Below are 9,028 nucleotides of genomic sequence, written 5' to 3' on the forward strand. Positions count from 1 at the left end.
ACAATACACTTTATCATCGATCTAACAGTAATTTAAGAAAAAAGAAATAATTTTTCATTTAAGATAACTTTTTTTGACATTTGGAGAGTTTTGTATTCTGCGTAATAATTAAATTTTTTATATCTCATATAAATACTCAAAACACATAATTTGTAAATGAGGTAATAGTTAACATACGTGTACAAATATTTAGTTGTTTTAACATTTCACTCAAAAAGTTTTACGTCTTTGAAGTTAATTAATTTTTACGTGATACTCTGTATTGATTTTGGTATATATATATATATTCTATTTTGGTATAAAATTTGGAGTGAGTTAGTTAGCCCAAAATGTTTATAAATAGCTGTAAGTTTCTAACAGCATACACACACTGACACTAGTACTCTTTGAATTTCCTCAAACAAATTAAAAATGGCTTCCTTCGTTCCCCTCCTTCTAGCTATCATTGGAGCAGGGCCTGCATGGGATTCCATCTTCCCTCTCACCGTCACCGGAATTCCCCTCCACTCCGTCAACCCCCAAGAATACTTACCGGAGACTTCGGATGCCAATGGTGACTCAATTTGTCATATCGCTATTATTGTAGCTGTTATTGTCTTAATCGTGGTGCAGTTTGTTGATCTCTCCTTTATCGCTCTTTTATTTTTATTCGTCATAACTCTTATAGCTATCATTGTGAATACCATTCAAAATCAAATTTAGCTTATGTAGGTTTTACGGTTAAAGTAATACGTCGCTTTAAAAAAAAAAATGATTTATCGAGTTCAATTGTAATTTTTACCACATGCACACCCGAATATTTTAAATTAATTTAGTAAAAATTTGGATTATGCTAAGCTATTTGATTTTTCTATATCTGCAAGAACTCCGAATCCATAACGAAAATTTTGTGGAACTGCCACTGCTTTTACTTGTATGTTGATTTTTAAGATTATTGCATGGTTGCATATATATGTGTATATACAAATTCTTAAATGGATCTGGTTCACACTAATTTACTGTGGACCATTAACATTAGAGATAATATGATTGTTTTATTAATAAAAAAAATAAGTCACTATATTAAAATAAAGGTTATTATGTTGAAATAAAAGTTAGTGTAACATTATAAAAGCTATAAAAGGTTAATTTTTTTAATGAAATTTTTAATATAATAGTCAATTCAATATGAATAATAAAGATCATTATGTTAAAATTAGGTCACTATTCAATATAATTTCGTACTCTAAGTTCATAATAACATTAAAGGTCACTCAAATTTTTAAAAAAGGTTACTATGTTAAAAATAAGGTTACTATGTTAAAAATAAGGGTCACTATATTGAATATAATGTCAGTTACGTGTGAATAAACCTTAGATCCACAATAATATTATTGTGAACCAGGTCCACGCAAGATTTTCTGATATGTATATGTATTCGAAAGTCTAGGTGTATTATTCGGTTATGTTAATATTTCAAAAAAATATGACCCATATTTTAAGTTTTAAGCCCATTTAGGATCATCGATCATAGCCCAATTAAATTGCTAGGCTGAAACTCCAAGAGTTAACTCGGGCGTGTTTTGAGTAGCTTTTAGTGGTTTGACTTGGTCAAACCACTACTTAACAAAAAATGTGAGTGTTTGTCAAAGTAGTGGTTATGGTAGCTTTTAGTGGTAGAAGTAGCTTTTATGAAAAGTTAGAAACATTAACTTTTGAAAGTAGAGGTAGATTTTGAGGTAGCTGTTGAAAATTTAATCTATAGTTTTTAATATAATATACTAATTTTTATATGTAACAGCTAGTCAACCGCTACTTTACCGAACACTCATACCTAAATTATCTATATTCACAGCTACAGCTTGTTGACAACTAAAAGCTATCTACACAGCTTACAACTACTTTCACAGCTATATTTTGCCGAACACGCCCTATACCCAACTTACATCTCCAAGTCCAATACAAATATCTTGTGCTCGTAGACAATTTGTATCGCATTCCTGGCTCGCGTAGAAATCCACAAATTATATGATGGACGCGATGAAAATATCATTATAGACCAATATAAAAGGCTTAAAAAAAAAAAAAAAAAAAAAACAGAGAAAGTTTTTTTTTTTTTTTTTTGAAAGAAAAAACAGAGAAAGTTAATTGTATACAAATATAAGTAAACGAGCAAAAAAAAAAAAAAAAATCAAAACGATTTCCACTTTGACGGATGAGCAACCCCATTTGGAGTTATTGGACTGCTAAATAAATATATTTCTTAAACTTTATTTTTTTAAAACTATTACAATTGGGTTTACAATTGCAGCTGTGCTTGGTGTTTTTTCTAAAACATGATAATAGTTTTGGCGTTTTGGGTTATTAGATTATCTTCTATCTTCTCTAGCCCATAAGAGTAATTTCAAGCCCATTTTTCACTTACCAAGCAAATCAAAATTTGTAATTTTGACCACTAAAGAAAAAGGAAAAAGAAATTAAAAACCCATTCACCATCCCCCTTTATCATCATAGAGTCATACACCGTTCATCATCACCGTCATTCATCCATGGAACCTTCTTGCTAAATTCATTCTTTCTACGTGGAACTCATGCAATAATTAACCATCATCGACCTCCCAAACCACAAATTGCACCTCCATAAACACTAATAAAACAAAATAAGTATAGTTATATAGCCAAAAAAAAATTTAGATAATCATAATCGATTGTAAGACTAAGGGCATGTTCACATTTACTGAATTGAACTGATTGGAGCTGAACTGAACTAATTGGAGCTGAATTGAACTGAGCTTAGCTGAAATGAATATTTTATGAGAGAATGAAATTAGAAGCTGAACTGAAATTAAGCTGAAGTGAACAAACCCTAATTGTTATTTAGTAACTCAATATTTAAATGATGGGCAAAGTATACATTGAATAAGATGAAAATGCTACTGTATTTGATATTTATACTCCACACGTAGTACCGAGTAGTATTTAAAAGGGATATACTCAATCTGTATATTTCGTATAAGTTTCAAACTTAACGTTCATCAAGGAAGTATCAACTATATGCACAATTACGAGAATTCCGACTTGGTTAACCATAGTATTGAGGGAATACATGGGAGTATCGGACTTAAGATCAAACCATTCTATATTACCTCTTATCGCTTACAGTTTTTGCACAATTATTGTGTCATGCTAATTGCTAACCATCAGTGATTGGACTCAAGTGATAGTTTTGAGACACTTAACATGTTCTAAATAATTTACTTGTATTAAGTAATACTGTACATATTAAAACTACAGTACCAATCGTGAATAATGCTATGTACTGTATTTCTTATTTTCGACCCCTTCGATTTTTTGCCAAGATCCGCCACTGATTGGATATTCATCAATTATGAGATCTTATACACCTCCATATCTCCATTAGGCCATATCAATCATTTGGTACAGACATAATAAATTAATACAAGTACATCTTGGCTGTTAACTGCTAACTCATACCTAATCTCTTACAGCCAGCTAAATTTCACTGCAGAGTACACAGACAATCCAAACCAAATGTTAGCTGCTCCAACAAAAATGCAATTACTGTTGACTATGGTAACGTGACGCCATCTTACCCTATTTGACTTTTTCAGAGATTTGTCATTTGACATTGGTGGACCTTTTGCTTTCTTTGCCTCTTTTTGCATAAAAGTGGGAGAAACATCGAAAGAAAGAAACAGAATATTTTTACTACCACTATTTTACATTGCTTTTCCCTTTTTCCCCTTTTGGCTGAACAACCAATTTCAAGTTTTCACTTTTACCGCATTCAATCCGAATCCAATTCGCATATAAAAATTGATGAGAAACCGGTAATACTAACTTCGAGCAGAAATTGGTCACAGATCCGACCTGTTGCCATTCCTTAACACGAAGAACTACGAGCAACAGATAACAGGGAGTGAAGTGCTATTATAAAGGGTATGACTTCAAATAAATCAAACAAAAGTAATACCAAGGAGAAAGCAACAAAAGTATAATAAGATCAAAAAAATTATGGTAAAGTAGAATTTACTCAATTAATGAAGATGGCCAAAAAGAATTATACAAAAAGCAATACAGTAATTGAACAAATTAATGAAGAACATGATCTCTAGTAGACAATGGTAAGACAACATTAAAAGGAGTTGGACCACCATTAACATTAACATTACCATTAGAATCTTCTGAATGACCTTGAAATTTGCCCTTCTTAGACCAAAGCCATATCTTTGATACAGAGAAACTCTCCCCTTTGCTTCTTTTACTAATCTTCTTCCCTTCAATATCTCCATCTACCATATGATTATTCCCACATTGCCCCATCAATTTTTCGCTCTTTGTAACACGACTACTAGCACCGACATCAGTCGATAATGCTACTTGCAACTCCGAATCAGCAAGCACATACTGATATGACCCTAATGAGAAACATCTCCGTGCATCAATCTGACTACTAACACTAACATTACCATTACACTTATTGTGATCACGGTCACCATTACCGCCTTTGGCACTACTAGTCTCACCATTTTCGAACTCCCTAGTACTCCCACCTCGATCATTTGAACTCTTAAACTTCCCTAGCCTAACAGAGAACACTCTCCTTTCGTTCGAGTTCTCTTCCATGATGGTAGGCTTATAACCATGACTTGTATTAAACGAATTCCCAATACGAAAGCTCGTTTCGCAATCGATTGATCTTCCAAATGACATTGCCCTCCAAAACTCCAAGCTAAACTCCTGATTTTCCAATTCAGACCCCAATAAACTACCCCTACAAAGAGGGCAAGTGGAATTTGACAAAAGCCAAGTATCTATACAACTAATGTGAAAAGCATGACTACATAATGGTAACAATCTTAACTTATCTTGGTCACAAAATTCACATAAACAAACAGCACAATCAAAGGGTTCTTTCGAACCGACGATATCTTTGTAATAAAATACAGGTAAAGCGTCAATAAGAGGTTGGTCTAACCCAGAATCATGAAGCCGAAAAAGCTGCTGAAGTTGCCTTTGAATTGCGCCGGAATTTGTACTTTCAGGGTTTCTAGAATTAGAAAGTGAATTTGTGGGGTAAAATGAGGGTCTTTTCATAAGATATCTAACTAAAAATTGAAGAATTCCAGCAATAAAGAAGATTATTGCTAAAATTACTATAATTAGAAGGAGTACTGGGCTAATTGTACTGTAATTAGAGGAAGTTGGAGGAGATGGAAATGAAGGAAGAGGGGTTGAAGGAGGTGGTGGGATTGAAATGTTGCTATTTTTAGACATTTTTTTAGCAATTGGGTTTTTCAAATTCAACCATTTAATTGCTAAAAAAATGTACAGAAATTTACCCAGAAAATGAAATTGAAAACCCAGAAAAATTGTGCCAAAAATGTTGAATTAACAGCAATAGTTTGAGGAAAATTTGGGTAAAAAGATTGAATTTTTATTAGGTAAAATAGAAAAAAAAATTTAGTGAAATTGGAGATTCAGGTGACCTACCTCATATAGATTTAGGGAGCTGAAGACCAAAATAAAACAGAGTACTGGTAGATTGAGAAGTGGGTTAGAGTAATTTTGGTAATAAAAAATGGGATTTGGTTTTGAATGACTATTGTTTTTGGGCCCTTTTTCTTGAAAATTTGAGGCAAAAATTTGATTGTTTTTCTCTCTCCTCTTTTTTATTTTTCCTTCAAAATTTTTTGTTTTAAAGTTCATAATGGTTCTTTTCAGATGAAAAGGAAAGCTGGGTAATACATTGCTTTTTTCTTTTTTCACTTCCACTTTCTGGGTTAGAGGGAGAGGGAAAAGAAAAACTGAAAAGAAGGGAGTAGTTCAGCTTCAGCAAAAGAAGGGAAGAAGAGGTCTCATTAGGCTCTCTCTACCAGTGGGCGAAGTAGGAAAGGTTGAGAATATGATGCGTACCATGCTCTATTAATCGAGTACGAGTATTAAATTTCTGTTACAAAGTGACAGTTTATTTTATCTTTTTTTATTGAATTTATTTGCTTCTTTTGAAGAAATTAATTCTGCCCTTATATTAACCTTTATTAGTAATGACAGTTTAGCAGACAATTACAAACATACTAAAGTCATTTTATATTATTATATAATTTAGTACTCGTACAAATCAGATATTTAATTATTAATTTAGAATGAAAGGAAAAGATTAATAAGCATAATTTGTTTTTTTTGTTGATGATTAATTTTGGTAATTGTGCATGATCTATCAAAGGCTTTGGGAGCAGTAGAGGCCATGAGCTGATTCTCATTGCGTTGTTCCAGATTGGCATCGGCTGGCTGTTAATTTGAATATGATTTTGCTCATATAAGTAATTCTTTAGTCTATTTCATGATAGTCCATTTATGAATATGACAAACACAATTTGCTCACCATGTAAATTACTCATATATGATGATATAGTCATATTGCCTCATATACAATTATCGATGATACTTATATTTAAATACAATTATCGATGATACTTACATTTAAATATATGAATGCAATCCAACTTATTTATATGTAGTGCTTTTTTTATTGGTAAAAAGTTATACAACGTATGGTATGTAGCCATGTAGGTAAATTACTCATGCTTGTAAAGTTCAATTCTCACTACCAAATAAAATTTGAAACATATTTAGGTAAAGATAAAGATTATGAAGTATCAGGTTCATATCTTGGATAAAGAATTTCATTTTAATCTATGTCATGTTGAGAGTTTAACTCTCAACCGTGGATTTCAAATTAATGCCTCTTCCACACACAAACACACACATGCTCACATGGACACATTTTAAAATTATCTACAAATTCCACCTTATGTATGAGGATACTTTGATCTCAGCTTATACAAGCTTGATAGAGATTTATTTATCATAAAATCATTTGATAAAAGGTTGGATAACTTACAACTCTACATAGCTTGTACCTACTTTGATATTGAATATATTTCTTTTTTATTTTTTCTTCTTAATTTAATTAGTTGTCCCAATAATTTACATGTGAGTTCTCAATAATCTTTAGCATTGTATTTTTGTACCCCTCATCACCTTTATTTGATTATTTCCTCTCCATGATTTTTGTCTTACCGTTTCTAAGTATAGTTATTGCAAAATAAGATAAGTTGCATCTCATGTTGAAAAATCCTTGTGTTATATACACAAGGTGGAGATTAGTTTTGCAATAATATATGCTTAGATAAGTTCACTTGAGGCATTATTTAACAAATCATGAATTTATGAAAACCTCAAAGTGTCAATAAGCAAATAACATATTGTCACATAACCTAAAACAACAAGAAGTAGATCATTTGCTATGTTGAAACTTGTAATACTCAAAGTCTAAAAAAGCTCGAAACGATGTCTTGAATTTTATTATTTTTGGTTAGTAAGAAAAACAGTTCTATTAGTTCGAAACCTTACAAGAGTCTACTCGGATTATATTAGAATTATTAGTAGGCTAAAAGCTAAAGTATAACTGTACAATATCACTAGATTAAACTTAACGTGGTTAAAATATGTCTTGAATTCGAATTGATAATATAATGCCTTGAGGTGAACTATATGCTTTAGTTTCGAGATTTACTAGTTAATCACAGTATATCATGTCGAGCCCCTAAGCACGCATCACTTGACGTTGACTAAAATTGAATCACCGTACTCTTTCTTCTTAAGAGAATAACACTCGTCGGTTATCGAGTTAATCATTGCTCCGTAATTGACCAAATTATTAGTTATGTCCCTCATGTCTCCACTTAGCAAAGTAGCATGCCTTTATTAGAAAAAAATAACAAGAAAAATCAAACAATGCATGCACAATAGCCAAATAATAAAGTGGCTAAATGAGGAGTAAAATGGTTAAATACAATCATTTTAAACATGGAAATAAGTTATGATTGAATTTATAACTACAAAAATAAATAAAGCAATTCTTTGGAGAAGACTTGTTGATTGTGGGTCTAGAACAATTATCAAATTTTCCCTTGTTCTCATGGATTTTTACACTTAAGTGGAAGATTATTATAACCATCATTGTTTGATAGTGGTTGAGAAATCATGTGATGTTTGTTGGTAGTCCAACCTAATTAAGGTTTTACTAAATTTATGTTATTTTTTATTACTCTTGATCTCATTTCTTAAAATTAGCAACAATTTAACTATTACACTATTCATATATTCAAATGCTATTGTAAAAATATGTTATTAAATTAAGGGTAATGCTAGCATATAAGCATTTAATATACTTCCTTTTTTAGTATTAAGTTGGAAATTTATCGACAATTCACGAGTAAATCAGTGTAATAAATGCTTATTTATTGTCAATTCTTTCTACTTTTAGCTTCTTATATGCAGTCCCAAGAGTTGCATATATCTTTTTCCTTAAATTAATCATATTTTATATTTTTCAAACATCAACTTTAATTTTATGTACTTTGTATAACTTTTATTAATACAAAACTGTATATACATTCTATTCATACATTAATCACATTCTATATTTTTCAAACATCAATTTTTATTTATTGTGTTGTGTAAACACTATAGTGAGAGAAGAAAAGTGAGAGAAGATCGAGTCTTTACTATGCTATGTATCATTCTATAGATAGATAAAATAATATAGTATTATATAACTCGTTTCATATTATGAAAGAAACAAAGGATGAACACTACATAATTATAGACTAATGGTGCAATAGAAGTTTGATCGATTAACTCTATTCCCATATGTGTTGATTTTATCATTTCTATATCGAGATGGATCTAATATAATTAACAATCTGTACATGTTCAAACACTCTTCTTACTTAAACTTGCTGTATAATTCACGTAACAAGACTTGTTAAAGGGCTAAGGGACGTATTTTTTTTTTTTGTTTAACAACGGTCCAAAAAGGAATCTAGCTCCCTAGTCCCTACTAACTTAAAACTACATACCGAATATTTAACTCTCTTAGCCAAACTAATACAAGAACTAAAGAGTGGATTGAGGGTACAAAGTTATGAATTGCTTGATGATGCAGATAAGGGGCATGGGG

General features: G+C 31.2%; 1 pseudogene; it reads right to left on the reverse strand.

Annotated features, from left to right (window-relative positions):
* Positions 1-4,011: 4,011 nt before the first annotated feature.
* Positions 4,012-5,812, reverse strand: LOC145567238 (RING-H2 finger protein ATL46 pseudogene; annotated as a pseudogene).
* Positions 5,813-9,028: the final 3,216 nt, after the last annotated feature.

This window comes from Chenopodium album, chromosome 11 (genome assembly GCF_948465745.1).
Source record: "Chenopodium album chromosome 11, dcCheAlbu1.1, whole genome shotgun sequence".
NCBI lineage: Eukaryota > Viridiplantae > Streptophyta > Magnoliopsida > Caryophyllales > Amaranthaceae > Chenopodium > Chenopodium album.